Source organism: Octodon degus, unplaced genomic scaffold (genome assembly GCF_000260255.1).
Source record: "Octodon degus isolate 3935 unplaced genomic scaffold, OctDeg1.0 scaffold00125, whole genome shotgun sequence".
NCBI lineage: Eukaryota > Metazoa > Chordata > Mammalia > Rodentia > Octodontidae > Octodon > Octodon degus.
In genome coordinates, this window is record NW_004524701.1 from 1,641,523 (window position 1) to 1,657,028 (window position 15,506).

General features: G+C 40.6%; 1 protein-coding gene across 2 annotated transcripts in view; it reads left to right on the top strand.

The window, feature by feature from the left end:
• Grid2 (glutamate ionotropic receptor delta type subunit 2) overlaps positions 1-15,506 on the top strand; it is a 1,592,033-nt gene that overhangs the window by 1,322,570 nt on the left and 253,957 nt on the right. The gene's annotated exons all lie outside the window — the stretch shown is intronic.

Below are 15,506 nucleotides of genomic sequence, written 5' to 3' on the forward strand. Positions count from 1 at the left end.
CTCTCTCTCTCTCTCTCTCTCTCTCTCTCTCTCTCTCTCTCTCTCTCTCTCTCCTCTCTCCCCCCTTCCCTCCTCTAAGTCTAAAGTCCTACACAGTACTCAAGTATGCCCACTCCTGTCTTTTTCTTCTTACCTCTCTCCTTACCTGAAGCCTGCTGAATATTCTCTCAGTATGTTTATTCCTGTGGTGACAGTCCTATACTTGGGAGTGCACCATGTAGTCACTATAGAGGAAGTAGTTGGCATATGAGGCTACACTTCAGGCTTTGGGTCTCCTTCCTGAAGGGAAAAAGTAAGGGAAGTTTCTAAATTACCTGGGATTTCAGTTATCCCCTCCCCTCCACCCAGTACTGGGGTTAAGCAAATTGCATGCCAAGTTACATCCTCACATCTCCAGCTGTTTTTATTATCATTTTTATTTTGAGATAAGGTGTTCCATTTGCCCTGTGATCCTCCTGCCTCAGCCTGCCCCATAGCTGGGATTGTAGGCGTGTACCACAACACCTTGCTACTTTTCTATCTTTCAAAAAAATCTATGTCTTCCCTATTTGTGCAGCGAGCACAAATGATAGCTACATACATGAATTAAGTCATTTTCAGGGTCCCTTGAACTACAAAATTCTGTGACAACTATACAGAGATGTCTTATCAAACAAGACACGTGAAGTGCCTGATAAAAACAAACCCACATAGGAGCTTAGTCAGAGAAATCCCGGCTGAAAGGCAGATGTGCAGGTTTTATATATGCTGTTCCTTTCATTTTCTATTTCTACCTTCCAGCCCCAGTCCCAGCTTTCATTCCCTGACTTCTTGGTCACCCGTGACCTTGGCGAGCTCCCTCCACCCTCCCCTGAGTACCTGTCTGACCTCATTAGCTCTCTGATCCTTTGTTCCTCCAGAGCTCCTGTCATTTGAAGATACTCAATTTGTTTTTAATGACTTTCCCTTCCGCTCCTACACGTGGGTGTACACACACACACACACACACACACACACACACACACACACCTCTCCATTCTCAAGCCCTGATCTGATGTGTGAGGTTAAAAGGACTCAGGAGCCCCAATAATGGCAACTGATGAGCAAGGGGAGGACAAGTAGCTGGCTGATTGAGGTTCTTCCCCAAATGAAATCAGGATTTTTCTGAGCAAAAGGCTTCTGCTTTCTTACAATCTCCATCAAGCTGGGATGGGAAGCGCATTGCAGAGCAACTTGGCATTGACCCTCCCTTGTCACTGTTTTACAAGACCTCTTTTTGACATCAGGATATACATTTAATGGCAACTTTACATTTCTCAAAACTGAAAGATCACCTAATTGGGAATAAAGGATAATATCATTGTAGAAAGTAAATAAATGATTTGAGGAGATTGACAGATTTTACTGCATTAAGAATAAATAATGTATGTTTTGAATTTGGAAAATTTTGAGTTATCAATTGAAACTTGGTTTCCTCCCTATGTTATGCAGACCCAGGGCTTTTTGTTTTTAGGCAGATTCGTCCAGATAGCCCCTAAAACAATGAGTTTCCACCTTATTTAAGCAGTAGTGTTTCACTGAGCAGATCTTTAAGGGGGCAGTTCAGCCAACTTTCTGTTATTTTTTGATAACTTCTTTCTTTCATCTTTTTCTTTACTATGATTATCTGATTAATATTTTGAGCTTCTCAAAAGAACTTCTAGGGAGAAAATATAAATTACTATTGATTACTCATTTGAATCCACACTATATTTATTTGGGTCATGGTTTCATGTAGTATTAGGATGTATTACCGTGCATAGCTTGTTAGTTGTCTGTGTACAAGGCTGTGATCAACGGTTCAATGTCAGCCTTGAAGGGTATATTGAATAAAATTTTTCCCATAAGTCAGCATTGGTTGTGGTTCTAATTAACATTTTCAGTGTTGATTTGAAGTATGGAATAGGGAGTAAGCTTATTAAATATGCAGATTACTCTATATCGAGTGGGGTGATTATTGACTAGAACTACACTGAAAGAATTCATAAAGACCTTGACAAATTAAGCAAGGTGATTGTAAGTAAGATGGAGTTTAATAGGGATAAATCTGTGCTAATTTACTTAGTGCTGTGTGTTTGCATGACAAGTCAGAATTGGGAATCTTGCATGATTCCCCTACACCAACAGCTCTGTTGACAGTTCAGAATTGGGTGATGAAGATAACCATTGGATGACTATAAATTTGAAATTTAGCATTAGTGTTTATTAAGAAAATGACTAAAGTTATCTTGTAGTATAAAAGTTGTTAATGTCCTTTAAAGGCTCCTTTAGCCTTTTTATAAGACCCATTAATTATGCAAACAGGAAAATAGAAGAGCAAAATATAGCTTAGCTAATATCTGTATAAAATGGAATGACAGCTCTTATGGATTACAAGTAAAAGAATTTAGTATTTAACTCAACAAGGAGAAAGATAAAGGATACAAAAGGGGTAAAGAAGTGTTTTATTACATAAAGAAATGTACTGGAGACAGAGAAATGAACAGCTCCCATCCCTTTTCACTGAAAACAAAGGGAGAAGTTTCCCTGAAATAAGGGGCATTTGGGTTAACATAAGTAAGGACTTCCTGCTGTTAGTCTTTGAACATCACAGATGCATCCTGGGAAGAAACATTGAAGTCTGCTTTGGGGGCGGAGCTAATATGCCTTAAGGTACCCAGTGGAATCACGTGACGGATCTAGTTACTTTTTCTTAGCTCTCTGATACTGTGATTGTACTAGGATTCTTTCCTAACATTCTTTAGAGATGTGATCATCCTCAGGGGAAACCACAGGAGTTAGTGCAGCCTTTTATGTATTTCTAAAAATCTTGGAATATATGATTGGCTATTTCAGTTTTGAATTCTACTGGAACTTGAAGACATCATCTGAACATAAATTTTGCAATCAGCTGATGGTTGATAATGACACAGTAAGATGCTAGCCATTCACGTTTAATTATTCCATCATTAATTCCTAGTATGGTAGAATAAGTAATACTACAATTTTATATGAAGTACATGAAAGAAAATACACATATTTTGTGCTATACACAGAAAAACCACAGGATGATTGAGTCACAGAATGCCAGTGCCTTTTGTGCTGTTTGTGCTTAGCTAAATAATAATAATTACATATTTTATTATTATCTAACATTCATTATTGAAATATATAAATCCCTTCCATGATAGGTATGCATGCTTCTGTATTTATTTAATAATTTATAATTACATGTTAATACATGTTCAATATTTATTTAAGTAATTGAGCATTTCTATAAATGATAATTCTATCAGTAATCCAAGCTCATGAGATGTCTGAGGAAAAAATGTGGTGTCTGCTACTCTTGAGGCTTCATGCTATGACAAAATGAGTCCCTCAATTTTAATGTGGGTCAAGAAGAGTATATAGCCAGATTTTCAGATGACTGTTCTGCAATTGTGTAGCATTAACATTTAATTAATTATGCTTCACAACAGTAACAGGGTATTTCTATCTTCCTGTGAATTTTCTAAAATGACCAGTCGTATACTCAAACATGAAACCAGGTTTAAAATAAGGTGTGAAAAGAACACGGTCTTCCCTATCCCTAGTGCAGCGGCCCAGGACACCCGCCCCTCTCAAGAGTGTTTATCTCACAGGACCTTCTACTTTCACGCGGCGCATCCTATGTGTACTACAGAGAGACTGAGCATGGGTGTTCCTGACTACTCAGGTGAGGACAGATTGCAGGAGATAGTCTCAAACCTGTCAGGAAAGCACGTACTGCCTTCTGTCGGGCTGTAACCCCCGCACTCGTCACCCACCACGGAGTGCCAGTGCTCTCAAGAAAGAAGAGAATTCATCCTCATGAATACTGACACTTGCTTTTTCCAAACCAAGCACATTTGCATAAATTCTGACAGTTATCTAAGCCTTTCATAAAACTCACGATTAAGTGTTTTGAAGGTGCATGGCCGGCCAAATAGCTCAGGAGATTAAAGCGCCTGCAAGCAGGAGCACCCCTGGGGCCCGCTGAGATGGTGATTGAGACTGGGCATTGTGGCGTGTGCCTGTAATCCCAGCTCATGGGAGGCTGTAAGAGGAGAATCACTATGAGTCCGATCTAGTAGTAAGACCCTAAACATCCTGTAGACGCTTCCCTTAAAAAAAAATTTAAAAAAATGTTTTAAAGATGCTCAGAACCTAAGAACCAGAAGCTGTCTTTTCTAATGTGCACGCTCTACCTTGAAGGGAGGGTCTGGGGCAGGCGAAGAATTTGAGACAGGCACGGGGAGAAGCGCCCTGGGCGCTGTCCTGCACTCTGCTCATCCAGCAGGTGCTCATCCACCGGTGCTCCACACAACTGAGGTCCTCTTTGCAACCCATAGAGGACCTGGCTTGGGAAGCTTTGCCTGTCACATGCGCGCACGCGCACACACACACACACACACACACACACACACACACACACACGCAGTCCACACTACCTACAGTGCCTATCATCATGCAACTTTAAACTTCAACTTGCTCTTCAAATGGCATCTGCTGTTCTTCAAAACAAGAGCTCCCAGCCTGTGTGGAGGAGAGAGCGGCATTGCTCAGAGCTGGTGCAGCCCCTCTCCCCGCGCCCTACCATCCCCAGCTGCCTGGGCTCCCAATGGCCTTGTCCCGTAAAGTATACATGTAGGCTGTCCAATCTGCTCTTCTCTAAGAGAGCTTTATCTTCTCCGTTAAAGTGACTTTGACCGTAGTCTTTTCAAAATAAATCCATCCTATTGTCCTTGAGCTAAGGGAACATTTATGTCTTTTCTCAGCCTGGTTTTCCCAAATAGGAGTGCATCTAGGTACTCAGAACAGCAGCTCACCGAGCTCTTAAGGACCGACCAAACCATCTGAAAACTGCACATGCCTCTGCCAGCAAGATGTCCCATTTACTCCTGTCTTGCCGCTCCCCGGTACTCTCGACATGCTTTTATTTAATCAAAACATTTAAAGCTTGAACCTGAAATGATGGAACCTGTGCTGGGGAGAAGGAGGTAGACTGCGGCCTGTAGTCTGCCAGAGAATGCGTTGGCCGTGCCAGAGGAAGGCGGGCAGCTGTGTGGAGCACTCACTCTGTTCCCCTTAAGTAGCACACACGTGGTCGTCTCCTCTTCCTCCTCCTCCTCCTCCTCCTCCTCCTCCTCCTCCTCCTCCTCCTCCTCCTCCTCCTCCTCCACCTTTATCTCCTCTTCCAAACATTAGAGCAGGAGAAAACTCCTTCAATTTAATGTTCTCTCATCATACTCAGCGTTACTGTCCTTGTTTTTGGTATTCTGTCCTTGTTTTCTATCCTTAGTTTAGATATTTATCTCTTCTTTGGCTATTAAAGGTCTGAATTATTTTATGTATTCATTAACTATTTTGGCTGATAAAGCCAGCTAAGCAACCTTTCATTTCCTCTCAGTTCCACTACTTCTTTTGGAAGTACCAGTCATACCTCCTTCCAGGCCTTGTGGCCGGTGGAAGCATGCGCCACAAACTCAGGTTTCCAAACACCTTTTCTCAGTGCCATTTAGTTTTACTTACCATTTTATTTGCCCTGCCTCTGAATTTACTTATTTCACATATAGAGCAACATTTTCTGGCCAGTAATTAATGGGAAGTTCACGAAAGTTTTTAGAGCTGATTTTGTTGCAGGGTGAGTATCCAGAGATCTTTTGAAAAGAGAAATAGTTTTTGTTTTGTTTTGTATTTTAATTACAAAATACCTCTGTCCATGATACATTGCCCATAGAATGACTAATAATGCACAGTGAAAATTCAATTTTTATGCAAAGTAGTTAATGTGACCGGCGACTTTGGCAAATGCAAGTGTTTACTAGTAAAGACCAGACAACAACAAGGCAAATGGGCTGTGCTTCCTTGGCTACCAACTGCTTCTCTGACCCACGGTTGGCTTCTGGGTTTCAAAGATGATTTAAGAGCAAAAAAAAACCATGAGAATGAATAGATAAAGAAGTGATGATTCCTGACACAATGCTAAAGGCAGATATATGCTAAGTGTTGGAAAAGCACTACAGAGACAGTGGTGTTGGATTGTTTAAATTCACAGGGTTAACAAACAGGCATTTCCTGGGGAGAAAATACCTACAGAGATATAGGATGTGATAAAACAGGGACGAAAATTGGTAGGCTTGGCCTGTGCTGCGAATACAAATGAGGCAAATGGCTGCTTTTTAAGTGGAACAGTACTTAAGCCAAAATCTGTAGAGATCTTGGAGGCTCAGAACACTGGAATACGGAGGAGATAGGAACAGCAATGAGGTCAGTTTTGCCCTAAATTTCACATTTCCTCAGCATGCATAGTGTTCGTATGAAATGCATTTAGCATACTGTGCACCAGTGGTTAAAATGGAGATTTAAAAAAAGAAAAAAAAAAAAACTTCGAGGCAATAGTCCAGGTTTCTCCACGAGTTGAAGTTCGCTGCTGGGAGGGGCAGCTTGAATTTAGAGAAACATGGTGACAACTGGTGACTCCTGATGCCTCCACAGAGAAACTTCAGTGGAACAGAGCAGTGGACAGGGTGGGCTGCAGGGCCAGGGGAGTTACTCAGGTTCAGACATCCTCCAGAGAGGGCGACTGACCAGTAGCCGCCATGGAGAGCAGTGGACTGAGCTCGGGACTCAGCTGCTGGCTCCGTCTAGCCGCGTGCAGTGTCAGGCGAGGCTGCGCAGCTCAGTCTGCGTGAGGTTAGGGAACCGAGGTCAAGCTGGCAGAAGGCGCACGAGTGTCACAGGCTGCACAAATTGAATTCCAGCCTCACAGCGAGAAACCAGCATGAGCTTCAGAGGACCAAAACTGCAGGCTTTGCAGAGATTAGCCACTACCCTGCTGTGACTCTCCACCTGGCTTGCAGGGGCTTATCCGCTGGATCTGCCCTCGCCTGCCAGGAACAGCAGAGACTCGCCTTGAGGTGGACAGTTGTTGTGATTGTTTCCTTTTCCCTTTTTTATTTATTTTCTTGCTTTAGTTTTGCTTTTTTCTCAGTTGTTTGTTCTTATTTTTATATATGTGTAGATGTTTTCTGATATTCTTTAACTAGAAAACTAGTTGTTCTGCTATGTCCTTTTTTATTTCTTCTTTCTCTCTTCCCCTCCTGTCCTCTTCACTAGTGTGCCAAGGTTTGTATTATCTGCCTTTGTCCTCCAGCCTTGCTTCTAATCTCTGTCTCTATCTTTCCCTCCTTGGCCACTTTTAAATTTTCTCCCCTAGGGTAAAAATCACTATATTGAGGGCATATTTATAGTATATAATTTTCTGGCTTGTTTTAGATTTTGTTATACAATCACAAATTTAGTTCATACAGTTAAAGGTGGTTAATCAGTAGTTACCACAGTTTGACCTTTCTAGGCTGTTTGATGCTATTATTGTCACTGGTTGTACTGCTTTAGTCGAGGAGGCATGCTGGTTCTAACCAGTTGGTCTTCCCTGTGTCCCAAGACTGAGATTGCCAGAGGGCCAATATTCTATTCCAGCACCAAAGAACCAAGAGCTGGGCTGGGCTGGCAGCAGCTTCTCATCCCCAATAAATAGAAGAGGTATAATTCTGCAAGAGACTTAAAACCCAGAAGCCAGCTAGAACTGGAACACATGTCTGAGAAGCAGTCATGTCCCAAGGGCTCTAAATATGAGCAAAAAGCAACTCACCATAGGTACTTCACAAACATCAGCCAGGAATTAAACTAAAAAATAGAAAATGAGACCCTCAAGCAAGATGCAATGCCACTGTCTAACTAACAAGGGTCCAGGGAAGCAAGTTGAAAGTCACCCCCCTGGACTCTCTGAAGTGGTACCCGTGGGAGTAAGAGAGAAATGCACAAGGCTCCAGAGGCCAGCCTGAAACACATGGTGAGGTTCTGTGTCTGAGAAAAAAGAAAGAAGAAAAGTCAAAAGTGCTGGGGATGCTGCTCAGTGTGAAGACCGCCTTCCAATTCTCAGTACCACAAGCCGTCAGTCACTCCAACACACCCGGCGTGTGTGGAGCCTTCCTGTACCTGCATCACTGTCAGGAAGAACCTTGCTGCTGTTATTTAACAACCTAAACATGAGCAAATACAGCAACAGAGTAAGCAGCATCAAGACTGGGCCGGGTGTCATCACGGGGTCCTGCTATCAACCAAACTAAGTAAGAGAAATGACTAGAGACTGTGTGGCCGCATAGAATGCAGGCTCGGGCTTTAAAATAGTAAGAACAGTGATTTTTTTTTTTACCAAGTTGGGAAAAATCAGTCTCAAATTTTATTTTTAAAATCCTGAGACAGGAATATAAATAAAGAGATCCTAGGGGTAAATGCAACAAGAAAAATAAAGAAACAATATGTAAACATAAAAAATACTGAGAAACATGAAAGAAAGCAGGGATGATGTACAAGTCATATTGATTTGAGAGTGGGAAGGCCCCAATACTTAGAAGAATCAATAATTCCCACGTTCCTTGTTGATTGGACACTGTATGAACCATGTCAATATGTTTTGTAGAATTTAAATCACAGATACCCATGGATTGACAATAGTCTCCAGATTAAATGTTTGGTGCATTTATTTTCAACATAAGTAAATACAGAAAGAAATATTTTCTTGTGAAAAAAAGAAATAATAATGTGGGGGAAAATACCAGGACTGTTGGCAACAAAAGACAGAGGACACAAAGGAATAAAAGGCCACAGGGAAGGGACAGCAACGAACTGAGAGGGAATCTCACTGAAAGAAGGTGATGGCAATTCCAGAGGCCGTCATGAAGACAAAGCAATGATGATGATAGCGATAATATCAAATCTGTAATTGTAGCAAAGGGTGATGGAGCACTTTTAGAAAGTTGGTTATTAAGTAAAGTGTCTTACAAGCAGTAACTAGTTCCGACTCCAGATACCTGAAGATGAAAGCATCCTCGATGGGGGATATAAGTGCCTCCTGGCAAGCACAAAGTCTTGAGTTCAATCCCCGACACACACAACACACAAACTGAGATGAAATCATTGCCCCCTACTTTATAGAGAGAGAAACATAAATTTGGAGAAATTTAAATAATTATTCAAACATTGAAACTCAAATTAAATTTTTTCCTTTATAACCCATGCTTTTAGAAACTAAGAGGTTACCCCAGACAGGGCAATTTATAGCGCCCCTCAGTGGTGGGGCAACCTTGCCGTACCACCCCAGTCTGTTTCTCAACACTGTTGCTAGCTCTGAGTCCAAGTGACACTTGTCACTCAGCTGGCAGGTCAGTTGTCCTATTTAAGCATTGACTATGTGGGAAACCCTCCCTTAGAACTCCTGGCATTACAGTTCAGGGCATCACCACCATGGGCAGCAGGCCTGGCACCTCTCCCCGGTGGCAAATGCCCCTGGGGATGCCATAGGTGACTGCATCCGTATCCTCAGGAGCACTTGGGGAGAGAAGGCCGTGTTGAGTGGGTGGAAGCGTACCGCACACCCAGTGTGTCGGCTCTGCACCCTCTGCTCCTTGGCCTGAATTACCTAGTGCCAAGCACACCAGCTGCACATCATCGCTCTCTCCACCCCCACAGTCCCTCCTGATGTGACAGCTTGAAGCAACTTGCTCCACTCCAAAACAATGGGATTGGATTCACAATCCCAGGACAGCACTGGAAGCTCAGGCTCAATGGCTGCAAGCATCCCACACAATCAGGATCATTGTTAAAAGAGGATGATGCTGGGGATGATACAGTTTTTTAAAGTAACCTGAAGAAGAGCTGATGAGATAGCTCAGCAGATTGTGTGCCTTCTTTGGCAAGCCCAGGCCCCCATGCCACACTGGCCGCACCCCTGGGGAGCACTGAGTGGATGAACAAGTCTGGGCATGGTAGCACACACCTGTAATGCCAGCACTGGGGAGGTCAAAAACAGGAGGCTCACTAAGAGTCTGAGCTGTATAGTGAGACCCTGTACCAAATTAAATAAATGAAAATAAATAAATAAATGTCACCTGAAGGTTTTACAGATGTGACATTCTACTCATTAAATGAAAACAAAGGAAAATAGAAATAAAAATTCACTGCGGAAAGATTAGGCATTAGGTTTTTAAAACTAGTGAACAGTTTTAGAAATACAAACATTTTAGCAATATATTCATCCTAACTTAATTTCATTGGTATAAACTCACATTACTGTCCAAAAAAATTTGCTGTGAAAAATATATTGGCTATTTAGTATCATAAATCGTTTGTATGGAACATTGTAGTTGGAAGGGAAATCAGAGATTATTTCATTCCGTTCCAATGCATGACTCTCTTCTTCCACAATGCCTATAAAAGGCCTCTTCCCTGGCTCTGCTGGGCAAACAACTCCAGAAAAATAATTTTATTAGAAATTATTAAATGAGACATCAGAAAGCAAGTAATAACCCCATCATAATGTTCATGCATTAGATAGTAAATGTGTCAACTGCTGTGACACTGGCTCTTTCATCACCCACCTGCAGGGGGCACACCTCCTCTCCCTAGTGAGGAGCCAACTAAAGGTTGGTCACAGCAACGGCCAGCAGCTCACTTAACAGATCTGCTTGGCATTTATATGGAGCCTAACACCAGGTATGTTGATTCACACCTGAAATCCCAGTTACTCAGAAAGCTGAGGCAGAAAGATCAAAAGTTTGAGGTAACTCTAGGCAGCTTGACAAGATCCTGTCTAAAATTAAAAACATACAGGCTGGGGAGATAGCCCTGCTGTCAAAGTGCCTGCCTGATAAGCACAAGGACTCAAGTTCAATTCCCAGTATCACATGCTATACCACCTAGAAACCCTCTGCACCCAGCCAGTCGCTGAAACCGGGCTCAGTCGTGCACACCTGTAATCCCATCGCTGGGAAGGCTGAGACAGCAGGATCACTACAAGCTTGAGCTGCTTAGTGAGGCCCTGTACAAATAAATAAACAATAAATAATTTTTAATTAAATTAAATTAAAAAAACTAAAAGGGCTGAAGATGTAGCTTAGTGCTGAGTTCAATCACCCATACAAATAAAATAAAGTAGAACTCACCCAGTATTGTAGTGATTGTGGTTGTTCTACATAGATCAGGTTATCACATGTATCAAAATTAATGTAAAGTGCATGAAGATGTTTTATTCTTCTCATGGAATTTGAAATCCTCCTAAGTCCATGTAAGTTCCTAAAATTTATTCTTACATCGCTGCCCTAAATTGCACAGTTCCTTTCTGTTCATGTCAGTACTAAATAAAACCTATCTTCTCTCAGTATTGTGTAGTACCCAAAGTTTGATAATAATTTGATAGGAAACCAGTAAGAGAACAGAAATAACCTCAGTAGGATGTTGGGAAGCCAAGGCTGATTAGTCTGAGGAAGGTTTTGCTTTATCGTTTACCGCCTGTAGCTCCCCACCTTTGTTTTGATTCTGTGAAGAGTGGATGTGTGGGCTGGGGACTGGGGGTCAGATTCAGTGAGCTCACAGGATGAGAATTCTGAGATTTTTCTGAGTATGAGTGGGTTGGGCGGTTAGCAAAAAAAAAAGGAATATATTAATCTGAGTGTATTTACAGATAACTCTGCTCAAAATGTGCCTAATGTCTTCATTCCTTCTGTTGCCTAAGAATCTGTTGCCTATTTTAAACAAGGAAAAGTCCATTTGTGTAGACCAAGTTAGTGTACATGCTAACACTTATGAGTGGTTCTAGAATAGTTTTATAGTTTTGAAAAATTACTAGGTGAGCTGGGGAGATAGCTCAGCAGCATAGTGCCTGCCTGGCAAGCGCAACATCCTAAGTTCAATTCCTGGCACCAAAAGAAAAGAAAAGTAAGGACTAGGCATGTCTAAATAACGTCCATTCATCTTTGACCTCCAGATGCAATTTTCTAAGGATTACAGCTTATAAAACAACCAATTACATTTGTTTTAGGGATTCATAACATAGACCATAGCCCTTCTGCTGTTCTTGCTCTAAAATCTCATTAGCATAAGCACATCCTAAATGACCTCTTAGAATCAGTGCTCCCTTTCTGTGCTGGGCTCCTGAAGCAGCCTTCTTTCTCTGTATTAAGCTATCTGTGTTCACTTCATTTTGCTTCAGTCATCTTATTTTGTCACCTTTGGTGCTATCTTTCTGGGCTGTAATGGAATGGCGCTGAATCAGACAAGCTGTAATTTTTATTGCAGGCATGTCTCAAGGCAAATTTATACGCTGAACTTGATATCAGACACTACTGGAGGGAACGTGCCTTTGTTCTAAATTACAAAATGCTCTGCTATTCTAAACTTGAAGCATGTTGAAAATAAACTGTCTCTTTTTCTGACATCAGGAACTTCACAATGTATTAAGATATTCCTTTAAAAATTTATTGTGTACAAAATAGTACCACCAAGCTGTTTATAGAATAATGCTATATTCAGGTTGTAAAACTCATATTTAAGGGGAAGTTATGTCACAGAAATGTCATTATATGAAAGATCCAAACATTTGATTTTAATTTTCTTTCCATGGAAGGCTAAGAGGAGACCACTAATTTATTAAACAGCACTTTCTGGTGTTAGTATGAGACAAACCAATGAGATACATAGAAATAGGCACAAAAATACTCACCATAGATTATGATCTCTCCTGCGCCAAACTGTAGCCCTCTGCTACTTCCGCCTGCCAGAACCTCTGAGCAGCAAGTCGCCCAGCATGCACTGGGAGTTCCGGGTCGCCTGTAATGCGGCCTACCCTTCTCTTCCAGGGCCCTGTGATCATACATGTGCCATGTGCTACCTGCCAGGGAGCTGTGTGTGTGTGTGGAAGTTGGAAAACAAGACCTGCTATTATAACCTGTGCAGATGTGTTTCATTTCTTCCTATAGTGTTACCAGTGTAGAGTCTGAGCTGCACAGCGAGACCCTATAACAACTAAATACATTAAAATAAATAAATTATTTAATTAATTTTAAAAATGTCCCCTCACACTGAAAACTTGCTACTATTCTTGTCTGTTACTGAAGCAGCAACATAGACTTGCAGTGAGCCTCCTGGTTTCAGCCTCCCCAGTGCTGGGATTACAGGCATATGACACCACGCCCCAATTAGGTGGCTGGCTCAGCACTGCTTGGGGTCAGGGCTGGTGCAGCATGTGATGCTAGGGATCGAACTACAGTCTCTGTATTTGCCTAAGCAGGTGCTTAGTCTGCTGACCTATCTCCTATCTTTTTTTAATTTTGTTTTTTATTTATATTTTGGGTTACTCATATGAGAGAAATCAGGTAATATTTAAATGTATAAGTCTGATTTAGGAAATCATTTTTAGTTGCACTGTCTTAGCCTCTCAATGGCTTAAACTGACTCAAAACATATACCATTTATGAACATTTTATCTTTGAGGAAGAGCCAAAAATATTAGCCTTTATAAAATGGGAAATATGTTTAAAATGTTATTGACTTTAATTCAATTTTAGGCCCACTACCAGAAACAGGAGTCAATTGCTCTCTTGAAACAAAATTCTTATTGTTAAGCTATCTCAGGCTTTCACAGAGAGCAAATTGGTCAAGCAATGGCTGTGACTCATCCACATGGCTGACACTGACAAAGGATCTACAAACTGCGGTACAGGGTTTCAGTATAAATCCTGAGGGGATTTGACTGACCTTGTCAGATACAAAGGTACATTTCTTGCTCTATCTTGGTCTTAACCATCCAGCAGAAAAATATAGAAGTATAAAAAGTAAAGCCATGTTAATATGCTGAGCTGTAAAAGGCTCAAGTCAACAACTGCTGACATTGCCAGTCCTACAGATAACCCCCTACTATTATGAACTACTTAACTATATTGAAATAGTTTGCTGAATTCATGCACTTACAATATTTAAATGACAATGGAATACCCATCTCTGACAAAACTAAACAAAAAAAGGGGATGCAAATGAAGGGCCATTTTGTATATGTATATTCAAAATAGTTAGGGCAGATATACAACTACTTTCTCTTAATTCAATGAATAGAAAGATTTGTACTAATAGTGTTTGTGGACAGGATATCATGTTTGCATCAGGTATTATGAACAACCACCAAGAGGACAACAATATGCAAAGTATTAATTATTGAAACTGTCCTAATAATTGGTTTTGAAACTGTCTCATTGCCATTTGTTTCTCAATAAAATCTTTTAAAAATTTTTGAACCATCAAACCATAAAAAAGAGATATCACTAAGACAATTATGCTGTGTCCCAGGAGTAGGTATCTTGTCACTCTGGCATTAATTAACTTGTAGTATAGCTGCATGTTGTTACTTTTTAATCTCACTTTTGCCCTCAGTTACTTATTTAAACTGTCACTTTAGTTTATTCTTTAAAAATGGTAAAATTAATTCAATAGTTGTAGAATATACCAGAATGTTCTTCTCATCAGATAATATCTTAAAATGTATCTTTTAAGGAGAGACATATAGAACAAAAACACATTATCATGTCACTTTCAAAGGAATTAATTTTATACAACAACAACACAAACTCAATAAAGTACAGATTAAATTCTGCTTAAAGTTATGGTTAGAATTGGCAGAAATAACACAGAGAATACATAATTTGTTGTATACAACATAATTTTGCACCTAAAAGGCTGATGAACTACAAAAATATTCCCAATACTTTTACCTAATTCTAGTGTTGGCTTTAAAGACCTCAGGAAAGAATTAATTCACTCCATCTAGCACAGACCAAAAGGGCAGAGGTATATATTACATGAGATTCATGGTCCTTGGTTGTGGAATGCCTTGAGCATTTGTTCTTGTTCAAAATATAGAATACTATTTCAAAGCACCTGTTCTCATTCTGAGACGTTAGTGAGCCTGAAGTATGTAAGTGTCTGATTTTGAGCAGTGTGTCACAGTCCATATTTGTTCTTAAAAGTCAACCATTTGGGTTACACACCTATACAAATTCAATGATGTTGGTGGACTGCTCCACAGTTCTTCAAGCTAGAAATTCTATAGTGGCTCAGAAACTCAAAGGAAATGGTCTAGCAATCTAGAGATGGATAACCAAGGACAAACTGATGTCATCTCTAACTCAAAAATTTATTTCAAAGTCCTGGAGCATTTGCCCAAAAAAGAAAACCTGACAACATATTCAGCTTTGAAAAGGGTGAAATTTATCCTACCAAAATGCAAATAGAATTTGCTTCTCAATTCATCTCTCCTTGTCACTCTCACAAGCCCAGAAACACAATGCAAACACAAATGAAGCCCTTGGGCCAATGTAGCAAAAAAAATATAGAAATAAGAGTTAGCATTTTGTGGCCTTTGGGGCAGTTGACCTGCATATGAGTCCTAATTCTAACCAGCACTAACTACTCCACCCTAACAAAGTCATTTATTCTCCCTACCCAAGTTCCTTATCTGGAGCTTGGCTCTGAATGCGAGGAATTGCTACAAGGATAATATGTATCAATTTCTGATCTTGTATGCAATTACTAATAAATAATATGGACTAAAAATACCAATTTTTCAGCATAAGTTTGATTTAGAAATATGCTGCTTTTGT